Source organism: Chlamydotis macqueenii, chromosome 11 (assembly GCF_036417535.1).
Source record: "Chlamydotis macqueenii isolate bChlMac1 chromosome 11, bChlMac1.mat, whole genome shotgun sequence".
Lineage (NCBI taxonomy): Eukaryota > Metazoa > Chordata > Aves > Otidiformes > Otididae > Chlamydotis > Chlamydotis macqueenii.
The window spans coordinates 2,963,557-2,981,296 of record NC_141566.1 but is presented as its reverse complement, the minus strand read 5'-3'; the positions used below and the strand labels follow the sequence as shown (position 1 = coordinate 2,981,296).

At 40.3% G+C, this 17,740-nt stretch overlaps 1 long non-coding RNA gene across 1 annotated transcript; it reads left to right on the top strand.

The window, feature by feature from the left end:
- The first annotated feature begins 1,629 nt into the window (after nt 1–1,629).
- LOC147599359 (uncharacterized) lies at nt 1,630–14,783 on the top strand. Its single transcript, XR_015259728.1, has 3 exons — nt 1,630–1,740; nt 6,040–6,186; nt 14,211–14,783. It is a non-coding gene; the product is annotated as an uncharacterized LOC147599359 (long non-coding RNA).
- Nucleotides 14,784–17,740: the final 2,957 nt, after the last annotated feature.

The window sequence follows — 17,740 nt, the reverse complement described above, 5'->3', positions numbered from 1 at the left end:
ACAACAGATTTTTTTTTTTTTAATAACAGAAAAATACAAAAGCCAGTCCTACAAGCTTTCAGTTTAAATTTTTTAAACAAAATGAGCTGGCCTGTGCCTTTCCACGGCAGGCACTGTCAAGACAATTTCATCTTGAATACTTTTTGTTTTAAAAATATTCTATCTAGAATATATGTTTTTAAATTTTGATTGGTCTTTTTAAAGTGATGGGCATCTGTGTTTTTGAATATGTTGAGATGAATGGGGAAAGTCTTTCCTGCTAATTACAGCACTAGCACTTACATCACATTCAAGATTTATGCCCCTAACTTGGGAGGCAGGCGAATAAAGAGAGAGATTTTCCTTGTACTGCGAAGGGAAAGACAGAGGCGGAACAGCAAGGTAGACCCAAGGTTTTGAAGTCAGCGGTTCACGGTTTAAACTTCTCTGCTCAGACCTCCGCATACCATCTGCAGATCCTGGTCCGTTCAGCCCTCCAGAAATCTAATCGCTTTAGGATTTCCAGTATCTAAGTGCACAGTAACATTAATTACCGTGCAGCAGTCTGGCTATTTCAAGACAATTAAGAGATATGAAGAGAATTGGTGGAAGAGTGAATCAGGGGTCATAGTCTAGTTCAGTATACAGCCAACCAGTGCTCAATCTGATAAATGAAAACAAAATACAAAGCTTGAGAGGAGCCAAAAAAATCTTAATAAATAATTAGAGCTTGTATGTTTCAGAGAGTTGGGTTTTCTTGGCAACACCAGGCAGTAGTCATTTCTGAACAAACAAGATTGAAATTTATGTCTTGGTGAAGCAATACTGGAAGCCTGTTTGACACGCTGCATGCAGACCATTTCCGACGCTCGCCGCCAGATGAATTTCCTCCGCGTGCTGGAGGTGGGCAGAAACGTGGCGCGTTCACAAGATGTGCCACCGATGCAAGATCGGTCTGATCCCAAAGGCATCGCTTCTATGGAGGGACGCTGCCAGGGAACATCTGCTTTGTAACTCACGAGGAGCTGGCTGAGTTTTGCGTGTGCTCCCGCGTTCAGGGGTGCTGGGTTTCTGCACCCATTCACGTCAGCAGGGTTCATATAGGTTCAGCGGTTGTAAAAACAAACAAACAAAACCAAAACAACCGAAAACCAGGTCTGCAGGTAACGGCTTGCTGCAGTGTATGCACAGCAGCTCACTCCTGTGCAATCTAGAGAATAAGTGCATTTGTACAAGACGCTGGCCTTGGGAAATGCCTCCCTGATCAGAACGACCGCCAGCCGTTCCGCGCTTACGGAAGAGCTTAGCCACAGCCGGGTATCAGCAGCACCTGCAAAATGGAAACTGGAGGCACAGGAAGCAGCAGCCTTGCCTCTCAGCTCCTTCATATGTGGTGATGGGGAGGAGCCCAGGCTCCCCTTTTAGCCCACTCTGGGGGGATTTTCCCTTCCCGCCCCCGCCAGCCAGTGGGGCCCTGGAGCGAGGGGGAGATGTCTTCACCCTCCTCTGCGTTTGCTGTCCCTCTCCTACCCGCAGCGGCCTTCGAACGCAGGTTCCCAAGCCTTCTGCACTCCTCACCTCCGTGTCCCTCAGCTGCCAGGGGATGAAAGCAACCACAGGTGTAAAATTAATGCTTTCTCCTTTTTTTACAGCCTTGTTGCAACATCCGTTTCTCTTTCGGCTTCAAAGGGAGTGGGCTGCTGGGCCAGAGCTGATGGCTTTACCTTTCAGGACCTTTGTGCCGTGTTTGCACATTCAAAGGTTTGTTCACTTTAAGAAAGCAAAGGAATGTATAAAATCTGGTGTCAATAAGCTTAATTGGTGTGAAGGCCTGATTGGGTTTGGTGGGGGAGAGGTGTAGATATTGCCTCCAGCTGAATGCTGTGGAGAGGCCTGGCAGTGTGGCTTTGCTGGGGAGAGCTGGGAGCGGAGGCCCGAGGTGTGTGAGTACAACCCTCAGCTGAGGGAGGGAGGGAAAAATGCAATTAGCGGTGGGCTTTTACTGAGTTAATGGGGAAACGCGTGGAGGTATCAGAGGAGAGCTGGTGGGTGTGGCAGGAGAAGCTTGAATGTGGGAGAGAGGAGGCTTTCTGGACCTGGGATAATTTGGGATTCCTGGGGATAAGCTCACCAGGTTGGTTCCTGCTGGTATGGCTCTGCCTTCCTAGGAAGACACTTCAATGTGTGTTTGATTAAGAAGAAAATGGGCAGAACAAGTGGAAAATAGCAGTACATCTCAAAAGAAAATTCCAGGAGGCAAGAGCTGTTAGTTGGCTTCATATAGAAAGGCTGGGCTGTTCTAAGTGATCCACTTTTTAGAGGTAAGCAAAAGGGGTACAAGTGTACGCTTCAGGGTGTAAGAAATTAAAGGGCAGCACAGTGCTAAAAAATTACAGTTGATGTATTTGCCTCTATAAAGGCAGCATGTTTGCCAGAACTCTGCCGTTGGATTAAACTCAAAGCATCTATTCTCTGACTTTAGGATTATCCCACACTAGGCTGCATCCATCGCTTCTGCTCTTTCTTCAGCAGAACAGCTGAACTGCGGCAAACTAGCAGAGTTGCACCTCTAAGTCCAGCAATCCTTGCTCCGTTTCCAGTTCACTCCTTCAGCTTCCTTTTCTCCTTTGTCCACTTTTTTTCCCTGTATAGGTGCTTCTGGATTTCTTCTTTTTTCCTGATTTCTTCCGTTTTCTTTCTGATGTCTTAATTTTGAATGTCTTTTGCTTATTATTTTGCCCCTTTTTCAGTGCTGAGACATGACTCTGTCACTTGTGCAATGCATTTCCAGCTAAATTATTGTTATGTTCTCACTTCTGCTTCCCTCATGCTTTGGAGAGGCTCCTTAGAAGCTCCCCAAAATAAATCTAACTCACTTGTACAAAAAGTCCACGCCAAGGGGCTTCTGCTTACTTAACTTCTGTTCATAGTGATCAATACTTGTTCAGTGTTTCCTTGCTATTTTGAGTCTTGCTTAAATTGTAAATAATTTGGATCAGAGACCTGTCTTTTTATTACCGTTACTCAAAAACTAGGACAGTTAAGTCTTGGCTTGTATTTAAGGCTTCTAGTGAATCTTAAGCTGTTGATAACAAAATAATTCAGCAGAGTGAAATTAATCTTTTGATATAGGGTGTTTGCTATGGTCAGTGTGAATCCCTAAAAAAGATGAATATTTTCCAGTGAGATATATAACATACTGATGACTTCACGCTGTCCACTAATCTCTGTAATTGGCATGAAATCTAGGGTGGCTGGGAGTCAAAATTCTGTCTTTTTGGCTTTGCGTGTGTTCTGCTGATTACCTGCCTAATGAAGTAAGTGGGCAGGGCAAGCTCTTCGTGTCATCCTCAACCACGTCAAGCTGTTCACTAAACAGCTCTGGGAAAGCGGGTTGGAAACATTTAGGTGAAGACTTTGTTTTCAGTACAAATTTGCTGCTTTGTGGATATTGAAAGATGATGTAGGAGGAGAGACGTTTCAATGAATTTACTAGCTTTAAAATGATGTGGAGACAAAAAATTAAAAATTCCGTTATCATTCTGGTTCCAGAATAAAAGATTCTAGGCTTTCCTCTTCAAAGTGATAGTAGTTGCACTAATGAAAGAGAATATGCTGTGTAAACTTAAGTGTTTAGGGCATTTTCATTGGAGTCGATTTTGATATATGAAAATCTGAGACTTTGAATTTTTGTTTTGATTTTTAATGAGAAAAAGTTCAATTCTGCGACTTAGTAGAACTCTACCTTATGAATTCTACTGACTAGATTTGCTGCAGTCATATGAATAAACTTTTTTCAATATACTTTTTTCAAGCTTATTCCTTCCAATGGCAAACTATTAGTGACATTGATTTTCTTCTCCGATCTGGTCTTCTGTTACTGGATCAGAAAAGTTTGGCTAGTAAGGAGGGAATTCTTCCTAATAAATATTCCTTCTGGGTAGAGTGTGCCTCAACACTGGAAAACAGAAAAAAAATTCTGAGTAGTGTTCTAACTGTTTATATTTACTGATGAAGTTGGAATTATAAGCAGCACTTTGCCATTCCTGCCTTGCGAAGACGTGACAGAAACAAGCTTTAATCTGAAGAATGCCTGCGGGTTTTCATAGGGAAGGAAGCTTTACAATGCAGGATGTTACAGAGATGATACAGATCTGCAATTCGCACTTTAATACAGATACAATATTAACGTTACAGACCGACATACTTCTGAGGCTTTTCTGGATGGTCATTTTTGAAACTGTCTAGAGGAAAGGAAAAACTTTCTGATTTTTGTCAATATAATTATATGGCTCTCTAAGGATTTGCTCCTGTTCTCACCAGTCAGGAGAGGAGTAGCAGACTCTTAATACACAACAAATAAATTCCACTTCCTGCCTTCAGATCGCTCAGATACTTAAGAAGGATAATGGGGGAAAAAAGCACTCAAACAAAAGAGTGAAAGTCATGTTTGGTCTTTTTGGAGAAAATGAGAGTGGAGCTGTTCTGATAGGGGCTGTAAGAGGAGTTGTTTCAGAGGGTGGCAGGAGGTGGGACGTTCCCTCTGCCAGATTTTGATTTAAACCTGAACACAATGGTGAGGCACCTGTTGAGAGCTGAAAGCTTTTCTAGAGATTCTGGTGCTAATTGTCGCCTCGCAGCTGGAGGATTACGTGTAACTTGAGCATTTAGCACTGGAGTTCTTACAGCAGCCTTGACAAGCACTGAAGGGAAAAGTTCCTTTTTTTTTTTTTTTTTTTTTTTCTACAGTTAATACCACAGAATGGTGCTTTATAAAGTTTGTCTTTAATCTTACCTTGCTGCGATGTAGAAAGAGGACTACAATCTGCAAGTAAAGCCCCTGTAAATGCAAGGAATTTGTTTTATCTTCAGAAGCAACTGTAATTGTACTGAATATTGTATCATATACAGAATGACTGAAATCTCCCATTCTCTGTGCAATAGGCCCATGTGTTGGTTTTTTCCTCTGTATTTTAAAAATACCTTCCATTGTATAAACATACTTAATCTAAATTGATCCTCTGTAGCCTGGAATTGCTGAGCTAATAGAACAAATAAGAGTTCATTTTATGCCGATGTAAGACTCCATTCACAGTTTCATAGTATCAGCCTTTTCTCAGTCATCTGAAGACAAGCAATAGAAAGCATCATGAAAGTAACTGCAATTGGATGACATAAGGAAGGAAGAGCTGCAGGTAACAAAATTAGACTCTTGAAACCTGGTTCTCCTTCATTTACTCAAACCCAAATTACCTGTGGAAGTTTCTCAAGGTTTACATTAAAAAATAGTCATAGATAACAAATTAATTCAGTGCAAATTGAGGTTCTTAATTTACTATTGCCTAGACTCTCTAACAATAAATGAATTTTAAAAAATTAACCTTTTAAAATATTTCTTACAGGAGCACTGCAACATATGTTCTTGGAGAAGATTAGATAGGAGCTCCTGTACAAGCAAATCAAAACAGTTGCATTCATCCTCTGCTCTACTTTTTCCTAATGTAATCAGTCTGTATTAAAAATCGCTGTGGAAGCACTGAGACAAATAACCAAAGTATATTGTTTCCTCCAGAGTTCTGTCTTTAAAAGATATTGCACACATGTACGCTATTTATTAAATATTCATTAGGAGTATGACAGTTTTGGTGATGTTTAAGACATTGCAGCGTTAGATTCAAACACTAGAATATGGCATTGGGCTGTCTCGTCTCTCCCCTGGGTAGCACTGGATTGTTTGCTGAGGCTGCTTTATCTCCTGGACCGTACCGAGTGCTTCAGATTTAGGACTGTGGCTAGTTCAGCTCCTGTCCAAAAAGATCTGGATTTCGGTAGTATTTTTATTCATTTGCTTGAAAATGAGAGGAAAAAAGAGATGCTTAAACATTTTCATACCACAAAGAAATAGCGTTAGGTTGTATATAGAACTCTTAACTCGCTCCTACCTTGAACACTCTCTTTTTTTTTTTTAATTTTTTCTTTTTTTTAATCCTTCTGAGGTTTTCAAAAGGGAAAGTGTCCCAGCCTTTACATCATTAACTAATACTGAATTATTTTATTTAGGTTCAAACCTAGTAATGAAGAGACAATTTCTGCATTGAGGAACCGGCTGTTGATTCATACAATGTACTGATGGAGAAAATAGCAACACCTGAGCGTGAGTGCCAAAGAAAAAAACTTCAGCATCCTTCAGCTGTGGCTTCTGCAAAGGTAAGATGCAAAACCCTCATCAGAAGTGAGAAAGTGAAGACCTTATCTTGAGTATTTTAGTGGAAGAACCTTAATTTCTGCAACTAACTTAGTGACTTTTTTGTTTGTTTGGAAGGGTTGAATGCATTACTTGTAACTGACATCCAGTAAGCTTTAAACAGCTTTTTCAGTGAGATAGTGATAAATCAAAAGGAAAAAATCATTTCAGTATGGTAATTACATCACCTGGTATTATTTTAGCTCTGCATGGTTGCAAATACAAGTCTACTACAAAGAACCAGGCAAACAGATACATATATATGCAACGTTTTTAAAAGGCGTAGTCACTTGCTTGTGTTAAAAGCTGCTAATCTGTAGGCCTGGAAATACTTAGAACTTTCATATTTTGAACGATTGACTAACTGAAAAAAAAAATTAAAGAAGAGTGGTGAAAGGAAATCTTCTTGTTGAAGAAATGTAAAAGTAACATTTTTGGCAGGCCACTTCGGGTGATGTCATTCTACAGAATGTGCTAAAGTCTGTTATTTCACAGCAGGAACTGATTTCTCAAGGCAGGCAGAGTCTATGGGCACTTAGTGTTGCTCTCAAGTTTAGCCAACCAAGATCTGTGCTTTTTGACACCTCGTTTGATGGTAATAAACCATGGATGCTTTTAAATACGAGACTCAAAGGCTTTTATCAGTATGTACACACATATATGTATCTATACATGTTTGAAATCTTTTGCATGCTGTTTGTGTGTGGGTTTATCTCTTGGCTGAAGATTTGCTCATTGCTGTTGCTGAGTATTTGTTGCCTTCTGTACTGGGTTCTGGCAGATGACAACACCGAAGTAGACTTGCATTTGAGAAGGCAGGGAGAGCCTCCTCCTCCCTGCCCCACACTGCCAGTTCGTTGTGAGGTGACAAGTCCTTGCTGTTTCTCCCTGCTTGCTAATGCTCTGTCGATAGGATATCAGAGTAGCTACAGTTCAGTGTACGTTTGCTTTTCCGTGAGGGAAAATAGGTCTCAGCTCTGAACCACGCGAACTTGAGAGCAAACCTTTGGTAAACTGCAAAGAGCTTTACTGTATTCAAGGCATGAAGTAGTAAAAGGATTAGGTTCTTTTGAAATGATCCAAGAGGGAGCGTGAATCGGGTGCTCTTTGGAGGGTTTGAGGATAGTCCTGCTAAGGGCCAGTGAATGTACTTCACTTGTGTGCTAACGTAAGGGAATATTTGTTATTTATTACATTTTATGTGACTGCTTTTATGATATCAGCTGCTCCAGCCCGTCTATTTGGACCACTGAGCCTAGTCATGGAGTACAGGTACTTGAAAACAAAATTGCAAAAAATACAGCTAGTAGCAGAGGGTGCTGAAGGCCTGATTTATCAAGAGAAAAGTCACTAGCAGCAGGGTCAGTCTGGAGTCACCGTGGTACTCCTTGGCTGTTACAAGCAAAGCAGAAGTTTGGAGCTTTGTGCCTGCTGTTGTCCAAATACCTCTACATTTAAATGTCATTAATTTTAGCAAGTCTGAATTAACAGAATGCGAAAGCATTGTTTGTGTTATGATTACTAGACCTTCCTACTAAAAAATAAATCCGTCTTATGTTTGAAATAAAAAACGCTTAGTGCCTAGTTGCAAAACGTAAGCAGTAAGTATAATGGAGACTTCTGTAATTATTTCGTACATTTATTTTAATGTGTGTATGGCTGTGTACATGTACAGCAGGGTTTGGATGTTTAAGTGCTGTCTTGAAATATACTCTGCCTTCTGCGAATTATCTCGGTAGCAGCTGCTGCCTGTCGCGCAAGCCAGGCATGGTGGGATAGAGGGAGATTCTTCCCCTTTCTCCATGAGGCATTATTTTATTAGGCTGTATTGTAAATCATAGGGATGCCTGCTGAGTATGCTCTGCAGTTATGATTTTTTTTCTTTATTGCTGCACAGAACTAGGATTTTTTTTTTTTCTTGCTTTACAGTTAAAGCTTTTGAAGTTTGACTGTATTGAGTTACTTGTGTGTGAACAACTGGTAGTCAAGGAGATATTAGCACTGATTTGCTGGAAATAGCTATTGATTGCTATCTAACAAATCTGAAAGACCCACTGAAACTCAGGAGCGTTCTACAGCAACCTCATGGATTTGTAGGGTGTTTCCCTAAAAGTAGGGAAGCAGATGTACGTTCATCTAGAGGAAAAACTAGAATCTCCTGCCCAAGGTGACATGAATGGTGTGAAATCGTCCAAACAGAATTAGTGAATGAGGTAACTCGCGTTTTCTGTGGGGAGAAAACATGCCCAGGGACTGTCAGCCTAGTGCAGCTCTGGGCAGCGTAAGCTCCGTTCCTAGGCCCTTGCAGGAGCGTGTCTGTGCGCTTTGTTGTGCTGTCACCCGCGTCCTTCCGTTCCATTATAGAACTAGCTGAGTTCCCCGGGATTTGGTCTTTCCTAGGGGTCTTGTTTTAATTTTACGATATAAGGTATTTCAGGGGCAGAGACCATATCTTATTTATTGCTTTTATGAGTCATTTAGTTCATTTTTGGATGCTTGACAGATAATAATGTGTTTGATTGCATCATGTGGTGTACCAGGTCTGTAGGAAAACAGACTTTCAACTCTGTAATGAAGTCTTAAGTTTGATTTACTGTTTACTCTTTCGACAGCAGATGCTAGCCAGAATTCAGATCATTTAAATTCTATGAACTGACTAAGCCAAAGGCAATATAAAATCAAGTACCATCAGTGTACATCTAACAGTTCACACAATGTAACGCTGTCTAGATTTTCATCGTTAATGTTCCTGGACTAAACACGAAGCACTGGATAAAAGAAAACCTGGACAGATTGCAGCTGGAAAATATTCATAGTATCTAAATGTTCTATAGAATGACATGTTAATGGTTGTCATTTTGCAGTAGTTGTTGTACAATCCATGTTTCTCAATTGTTGAGCCCTACTGTAAATAATCTGAAAAAATGAACTATAACTTTAACCCCCCCACCCCACGTAATTTGTTTTTGTGTGGGCTTTGGAAAACTGTAGTTGTGGACGCATCCACAAATTAATTCCTAACAGAAATAATTGATCTAACAGCTAAAGAGATGGTCACTTTCTCAAGCACTTAAAAAAACCAACCAAACAAAATTATTTTTTTTTCTCCATTATTAATTTTCCCATCGAGTGAAGCGGAGTCTAGTGCAGGAAGTTGTGCGCTGCTGGGATGCTGTTGGCCAGATCTGGGGACATGGTGTTCAATCTGAACAGCTGAGAGAGGAGCTCTGTGTTGTTTTTACTCCTCAGGGACCCGACGGTATAGTTCACAAAAGACATAGTTTTTGGACGCATGTAAGTGAAGTAAATTTGATCGAGTCATTGCTTGTCGTACGAGCAATGAACCCAATGTAGAGAGAAGATAAAGACAGAGCTTTCTTCTCTTGGATCAGGAATGTAATTAACTTACTGGAGCTTACCCGCCTACTGCCAGCTGGCTGAGCCGTGGCAAGTGAACATGAGTGTGCTCGAAGGTGTCGTAGGTGGACGCTGAAGTGTATGGGGATGGCTTTCAGTGGGAGATCTCCCTTTATGAAACTAAATGGGAGAAGCAAGAGAAACTTGGAGGTTTCATGAGAAGAAGTGGAATAATGAGTAAAGTTTCCCCAGAAAGGACCAAAGAGTGCTTGTTACAATGTCTGGATAGATGGTGAAGTCCACCTAAAATGCAGCAGTGTGAAAGGCTGGGGACAGACCTGTGGTTCCTCCTGTTGGGAGGCTCAATGAGAAGACAGTAGTGAAGCTCAAAAAGCAATGTTTTGAGATACCAGTACCAGCACCTTTAGTTAAGTGGCCAGCTAAATACCGTTATTGAGGGTGAAACTCCCAATGTATAATGAGATCTTTGCTCTGTGTGGTACTAGTTCAGCAAGAGTTACTGGGCTGGAGTATCTAATATCACTGAAGAGAAGTTCCAAAAGTGAGTTGTCTAATTGGCTTCAGATAAAAGCATTGTCTGGAGACTTATGCCCATCCAAAACTTGAACCAGTTTTCAAACTGGATTTCTGGAATTTAAAAATAAATCTGGGTAGTTTTGAAAATGAATTAATGAGCTGGTATTTTATTATGAGTAATACCTTCATTAAAATGCCAGATATTTAGGCATTAAAAGCTTTAATAGTGTGGCTCAGATGGAGATGATTTGTAGGTGATTGGTTTTTGAGGTTGTATTTTTTGTTGATAAATTGTTTTGTTTCAGAGGACACTATTCCCTGACACTAGGCATAATAGCACTCTAACTGTTGCTAGATAAAGGGAGTATCCTAAACTTATTTTGAAATCTGGAATCGTAGCTGTGGAAGTCCAAATAGTTTCCATTCTAACTGAAAGAACTCAAATTTTCCAATTTCAGCTCAGTTCTTGGATCAATAATAGGTAATAATATTCTGGTTGAGCTATCAGAAGGCTTGTTCCAGAGACTTTGTATTTCGTTATATTAGACACAGTCCCCAGCTTACAGAAGTAATTCTTCATTCCAGTAAGTACTAATGCCATTATCCAAAATGTTACGCATATGAGGAAAAAAATTTAATATCTAAGAAGACTCAGATAACTCTTTTTCATTATAATTGTTTATATTGTATGTCAGAATTCCCTAGAGAGTGCTGGAAACTTTATCCGTGTCTCTCTGTACGCGCTCAACCTGCTCTTCACTTTCCTTTCTAACTGCATACGTGTTTCTTGCTGTTGTAACAACGCTGTCACATAGACCAGGGGTCGTCATGAGCTGCCAGGATAATGTTCTCCATATGTCAAGATGTTTGTAAAGAAACAATTTGAGTTAAAGCACTCTGTCAGACCGAAGTTTTCTGAAATGTCTGTTGCGTTGCAACCGCACAAATGTTGGATTAATGGCCAGGTCGCTTCTGTAGGCATTGAACAAGTGGTTTCTAAGAAACAAACCCAGAAAGAGCAGGCAAAATTGTGTTTTCGCTGAAGCCTGTGATAGGGTTTACAACATTTTAAGTAGGGCTGGTGTTTGCTTCTTGCTTCATGGTAGTATCGTGAGTTGTAGTTCCTGCCAGGGCTTGGTCTCGTGTACTTTCTGACCACATCTGTTCAAAGCCAGAGGACTGGCTGGCAAAGGAGCAGAAATTCTTTCAACAGCTCCTTGAATAAGGATCAGCTACTTTTAGTTTACCATGGGATGAAAACATTTACACGGCGTTACCGCAGCACAGGTGATGTACCCTAAAGGTTTGTAACCTAGTTTACTCTGTGCTAACTTGTTCCCATATCCGCGTTTTAATTTTATGGTAGCTGCTTTATTGTGTGAATCAGCTGTAATTAGCACGAACAATATGTTCGTGTCGTGTACGGGAAACAAATCCTATTTTAGGAAAATTTTCGTTAGATTAAATATCATTATGGTGAAACACACAATTCTGTAACTTCCTCTGAATGCTTAGCAAACAGCATTTCTAATTAAACAAGTTTTGCTTGCCCTCTGTTCCTCTCTGTATTACCCAAGTGGTTGGAGCAGAAGATGGCTATTAAAGCCAGGAGCGTGCCTAATAACTGGTGTGATAGCAAAGCAAATTGGTGGCGCGGTACCTTTTTAAAATAGCCGTAAAGTTTTTACTTGGTAGCAGAAGTCAATTGATTTTTTCCTTTCTTCCCTACTTTGCTTTTGGTCTGTAGTCCGAGGATTTTTTTTTTTTTTAATTTTTTTTTTCCTGCCACAGCTGTCTACAAAAGAGGCAGGTTCAGCGGCTCACACCTGTGTAAGCATTTGGGGTCGGATGGTGTGAATTAGCCAAAGCTGCTCAGCTAAGCTGTTGTGCAGCGAGGTGGCTGAGGAGGGAGCTGCTACCAGGAAGGGTTTCCCGGCACATAAAATGAAAATATTTTTTAAAATCGAGGTCTCCGATTTTTCACTTTGGCAGTGTTGTGTGTATTGGGGGCTTTTTCTGGAGAGTTATGTGGAATTTTTATTATATTGTCTAAGTAGGATATCAGCAGAGCTCCTTGGCTTCTGTGCTTGGAGGCTTTGTCGCTTTTATGTATTCATGTATTGCATCAATACAAGGTCATTAGCAACTGTGAGCCTGAAATAAAAACTGAACTTTCCAGAATGGGGTTGTCCATTTTTATCTGTGCAAGTTTTATCTTCAGATGAATCCAAAAAATCTCTTGACCTTTCACTTGGAAACGTTTCTGAAAAGAAGTGCTATCTGTGCTGATTTGGGCCGCAGAAGATCACGTTTTGCTGTCTAACCTGCTCAATCTGCAGAAAGCGTATTTTTATTTCCAGATCTTCTATGAGTATGACTTAAGGAAGAAAATTAAATGGAAACAGAGTGTGCACGTTGCAAATGCATAGCTTAAACATCTCAGTTCTGTGGCCAGTTACTTCTTCCTTCATTTTTGTAGGTACACAAAGAGAACTGGTGTCTTTCTGCTTTGCAATCCTAGGTGTCCACCTTAGGCTTTCCTCTTCCTCAGAAGTTTCTAGAGGCATGGAGCCTTCAAGACATAGAAATAGCCAGTGAGTCTGCCCCATTAATACATTAATGGGAGGGGAAATTCCAGTTTTCTTATTGATGTTTGAACACCTGTTCTGGGATGTTTGAAACGGAAACAACCTCTCATGATACAAAGACCAAAAAACTGTGAGTGAGAACCCAAAACTTAGCTGATAGGTTCTCATGTTTGTCTGGAAGTTAACAGAAACTGTCTGAAAATACAGTCCAGATGAGGAGCAGTGCTTTCTTAGAAAATGTAGTCTGTAAGTAAGCTGGTAAACTCATAGAACATTTAATTTTTAATCTGCTAGTTTTGACTGTGCACGTTTTTACTTGGTAGCTATGTGGACGAACTCCATCACATGAAAGTCAAAGTCCTCCTTTGGAGAGTAAATTGGTTTGGTTCTATCTCCGCTTGGATGCATTGGAAGGAGTGGAGTTGAAGCAGGTAGTTCGGGGTTGTTACTTACTATATCGGAGCACCACCTTGGCCTGGGAATGGGAATTGCTCTCGGGGAAAATGGCTGCTTTGGCAAAAGGAGAAAACCTGTTTCCTGGGATTAACAGCAACTACTGCTGCTACTGTTATCTGGCTTTTGTATTTTTGCTGGCAACCGTTACGATCCTGCTTTATATGATTCCAGTCGGCTAGTCTCGTTCAATTCTGCGATGCAGTGGAGTCACGTTATTTATGGCTGATAATTGTAAAACAGAACAATTCGTTAAGCTCCTGTATGAGTTCATTCCTTCTTATTTCCTTTTAACTCAGTCTTGTGTGTTCCTTAATTGCTATCTTAAAGATCTCGTAACTGCCTGAGAGTGCTCATTTTTGTGTTACTTTACGTGTTACTGAAGACCTTATTTTTTCACTGCCCGTTTTGGCTGGAAGTTTCATGATGCACGGAAGACATTTAACTTGCAAAAAAGCTGTCTCAGTACTAAATGGTTTTAGAGGCGTAGGGCACAGTTCAAGAGCCCTTCTTTTAGATTTTAACTATTGAAAATGACTGCCTGTATTAATCCGTGATGTTATATTGGGCTTACGAGTTGGATGTGATTTTTTTTTTTCCTTGTTGACGTGGCTGATCATCCGTGTTTTATGTGGCTGGAGGTCGTCCACTGAACTGTCATGGATAACTGTGAATATTTTCTGTTAATAAATTCAAGCGTGTTTCCAGGTTGGGTCACTAGTCAGCTGAGCTGGGACAGTCACTTGAGTGGGAGAATCTACTGGTTTTACAGTACTTTGACTTAGTCCAGTTCAAAAGTCATAGACCCAGCTTAGCAATGTGCACCATTATTATAAGACAAAAAGAAGCTACGTTAAAGAAAAAAAACCAACCCAAAATAACCAAACCCAAGCCTAGATGCTGTAAATAAGCTGTGCAAATTTATACCCTATGCAATATCGCTGCTTTTGCTGCAGATGTACAGAGTGTGAATCAGTACGGTGTCGGTTCCAGTGACTGCGATGATTCATTCTGTATTTCTTTTCTTTCCTTTCTCTTTTTAATTTTTTCAGCATGAATGTGGCGCTTGCAGAACTCAAGGAGAAAAAACATTTGGCTTTGGCAAGCGTGATGTGGGCAGAGAGTATAAAATTCCACACACAGCTGTGCCAGTGCGCTTCAGTTCAAACTTACAACATTTCCTGCCGTTCCAGAGCTGGGCCTGTCTCAGCGCGATCGCCAGTCATGACACTTTTTATGGTGGTTTTGTGCCGTGCACAAATGGGGACTAGAGTGAAACCAAGAGCCTAATTTTAGTTCATGATCTTAAGTTTTTGAATCCAGGTCTGCAGAAGTGAAAGATTAGTGAGTATTAGCTCACTGAAAATTTGAGCCCGTTCTCCAGCTGGACTGTCTTGACCACCTGCTAACTTGTTGATATGGTGAGAGATTAGGTTCTTTGGGTCCAATTCTGACCTCATGTACCCTGGTGTAACTTGAGTGGTTTTTGTAAAATCAGTTTCAGTTGTCTAATTTAAACTTTAACAAGGCATAGAGCTCTCTGCTTTTTATTATTTTAAATAATACCATGGCACATTTGTTGCTTGTGTAATTTTTTGTTTCCTTCCAGTTTTCTACTTCCTAAGCCATTCTCATTCTACTGCTCTTGTTTTCTGTAATACCACCATTAAATAGCTTTCTGTGTTGTCCCTCTGCTGTGGTCTTTTATTCTTTCAGCAATTTAGAATATACCTAAAATTCTGTGCTCATCTTCTTGGTATTGCTCTTTCTCTGCCATAATAAAGTTTCATGGCAATAATTCGGAGACGAGATAGAACATCCTGTTCTGTCCTTCCTTCAGAAAAGGAGAATATTGGTCATATGAGAGAGTTCTGAAAAGGATGCCGTGATCCACCCACACGCCAGTTACCTTATTTCAAAGTATGAGTTCCCGGTGGAATTTGCCTGCTGCCGGTTGTTTGACGTGCACTGTAAGAAGTCCCAAGCCTTGCTACGAGCGAGAGGGAGAGACTGCCTCCTGGGCAAGGCGCTGACCTGGAATGGCTTCATTTCCTTCCTCTGACACAGATTTCCTCTGTGGTTTTGACCCTATCATTTAATTGCTCAAAGCCTCTGTGTTCTTATCAGCGTGCTGTCTAGAGATAAGGGTGCCTCCGTGCATCCTAACGGCACTGGAAATCAGCGCGTGCCGATTGGTTTGGCAAAACACACAAAGACCTTGTTTCAGGACAACTAAATATTTGCATGCCATCTACTCTGCTGACTTGTCCAGCATTTACAGAGGCACTCAGGTGGGTTTTTCAGAAATTAATGACAGTTTTTTCTTGACTGTTTAGTGGCAAGAAAAAGAGAATCATGTCAACATAATATTGTCCTCTAATCTAAAATGGCTTTTAAACTGTTTGCAGTAATGGAATTGCTTACTGATTTCTAAAATTGTCTTATTGAGGAGAACTAATATTTGCTTATATAGAACAGAATAATGATTTTTTTTTTTTTTATTTCAAATCTAACACTACTATATTAGGTGGTATTTCCCAAGACACATTCCCATGTAAAGAATTAAAAATCCTTTTTCTTGACTCGAATAAAATTCAGGTACCTGTATTATTTTCAAGTCTGGGTGAGAAAAGGGCTGTGAAGCCTGCCAGGAGCTGAATGCTAGGCTGCCATCTAGTGCTGCAGCAATCAACAGTTGCTGTAGCCTCTGCACTACTGGGAAAAGCTTATTGCAATTATGAAGGTAGTTAATTGGCGGTGAATGAGCCGGCTTCTGCTGACTCGAAGGGTTGAGGAGTGCCACGGAGGAGAGCTGAAACTCTTTCCCTCTAAACTTTACTTGATTTGAGTGAACTACTGTGAAATACTGGGCTTGAATTGGAAGGAGAATATGTAATATGCATATTGAGAAGTCCCAACAGGTTGAACTTAAATGATCTGATTCTTTACATCATAATGTTGTTTGAAAATTAGAAGATTGGGATACGTGTCCAGATGCGAAAGCAGTGCGAGTGAAAAAAAGAATAAAAGCATCATGTTTCAATTAAAGTGAGCATCTCGGAGTTTCAGAGCTAACCCCAACTAGAGGAAACCCTTGACTCCTCTATATAATCTGTACTTCCAAGTTTTACAACTTCTGTGTTTTGGTTCTACTGTCCATGAGCTCCATGAAAAACCCTGCCAAAATGGGAAAATAAAAAAAGTAACAGATTTATTTTAAATTTTTTTTTTAAATGAATGGCTAAATATGATTTAATGGTACAACATAAGTAGCTGGAGTTAAACAATCACAGAGGTGTCAGGTTTGATTTTTATCAGGATGTGATGTCACTATGATCATACTGATTTCAATGAACTTTGAACTTTTTTTAAAAATTAAAACTCCTGTAAATAACATTAGCACTAGGAGTGAAGACGCGCTTTTAAAATGGAATCCTGGAAACAACTTTATCGGCTCAATCTTTCCTTTCTGTCCAGTGAAGTTAACTGTCATCTTTTTTAAAGGAAATTAAAATGGGAGAAAAAAAATCTGTAAGTACCTTTGACATCTCTTGAATGTGTTTTTTACCGCTTTTTGGCAGAGCTTTTTTTTTAAAAAAAAAAAAAAAAAAAAAAGAAGAAAACACCATCCAAATCTGCTTTATTGTATCTATTTAGTAAGTGGTCTCTGAAGCCCAGATTGAAAGCTTCCCTCTGATCTGATATTACATGTTTCTGTGTGTTTGCTCTTTGACTGGGCTGCTCACACGCTAAATTTTCTCCTTATCCTCAAGAAAGTGGTTTCAAATAACGAATTAAAAGCTCTTCCATAGAAGAACTGGTCACCAGCTCAATTAACAAGGAGCCTCCCCTACCTCATCCTGGCGAGCAGAATGTTTTTTTGGCATCGAAGTTCTCCAGTCATGCCAAATAACCACTGTGGGATTGCTGAGGCCCTAATGGCTTTTGAAAAAAAATACGGTATGTAAGCCATTAAAGTACTGGCTCGGTAAGCGTTTCCCAAGTAGATCTGTGTGGAAGCAAGTAGCAACTCTTGCACTTTAACGGTCTTAAAGCTTTTACTTTAATCTCTTGTCCTTCTTAGCAATTTCCTATTACGGGATCTCAAAGCATCTCATAAGCACTGGTGAATTAAGCACTGCAGCTTGGCTGAATCCCACTTGCATTAACTTACTGAGTGATTGCAAGTGAATCACTTTTCACAAATGCAAAATGGGAATTAAAGTACTTGGATGGTAATTTACTTGGCGCAAGTCTGTCTTTTGTGCTGTTGTACAAGAGCTACCACAGCAGGGGCACGGTTCTAGACTCTGTCCCAAAGTGCTACCACAACCCAGTCACCTCACTGAAAGTAGTTCTGCCTTTATCGGTGGGGGTATGGGACTTCATACTCGGATATCACGATGGAGTGTCGTCAAAATTAACTGGAATGGGATGAAGTAATGTATATGGAGTAGTTTTGGTTTAATCTTCTACTCTAGGACTTGCATACTTTAAGTAGAAGGATGCTTATATTCTGAGGTGATGAATGGATCACAGATAGTTATCATTTGTGTAACATCCTGCCCCCAGTGAACAGCCA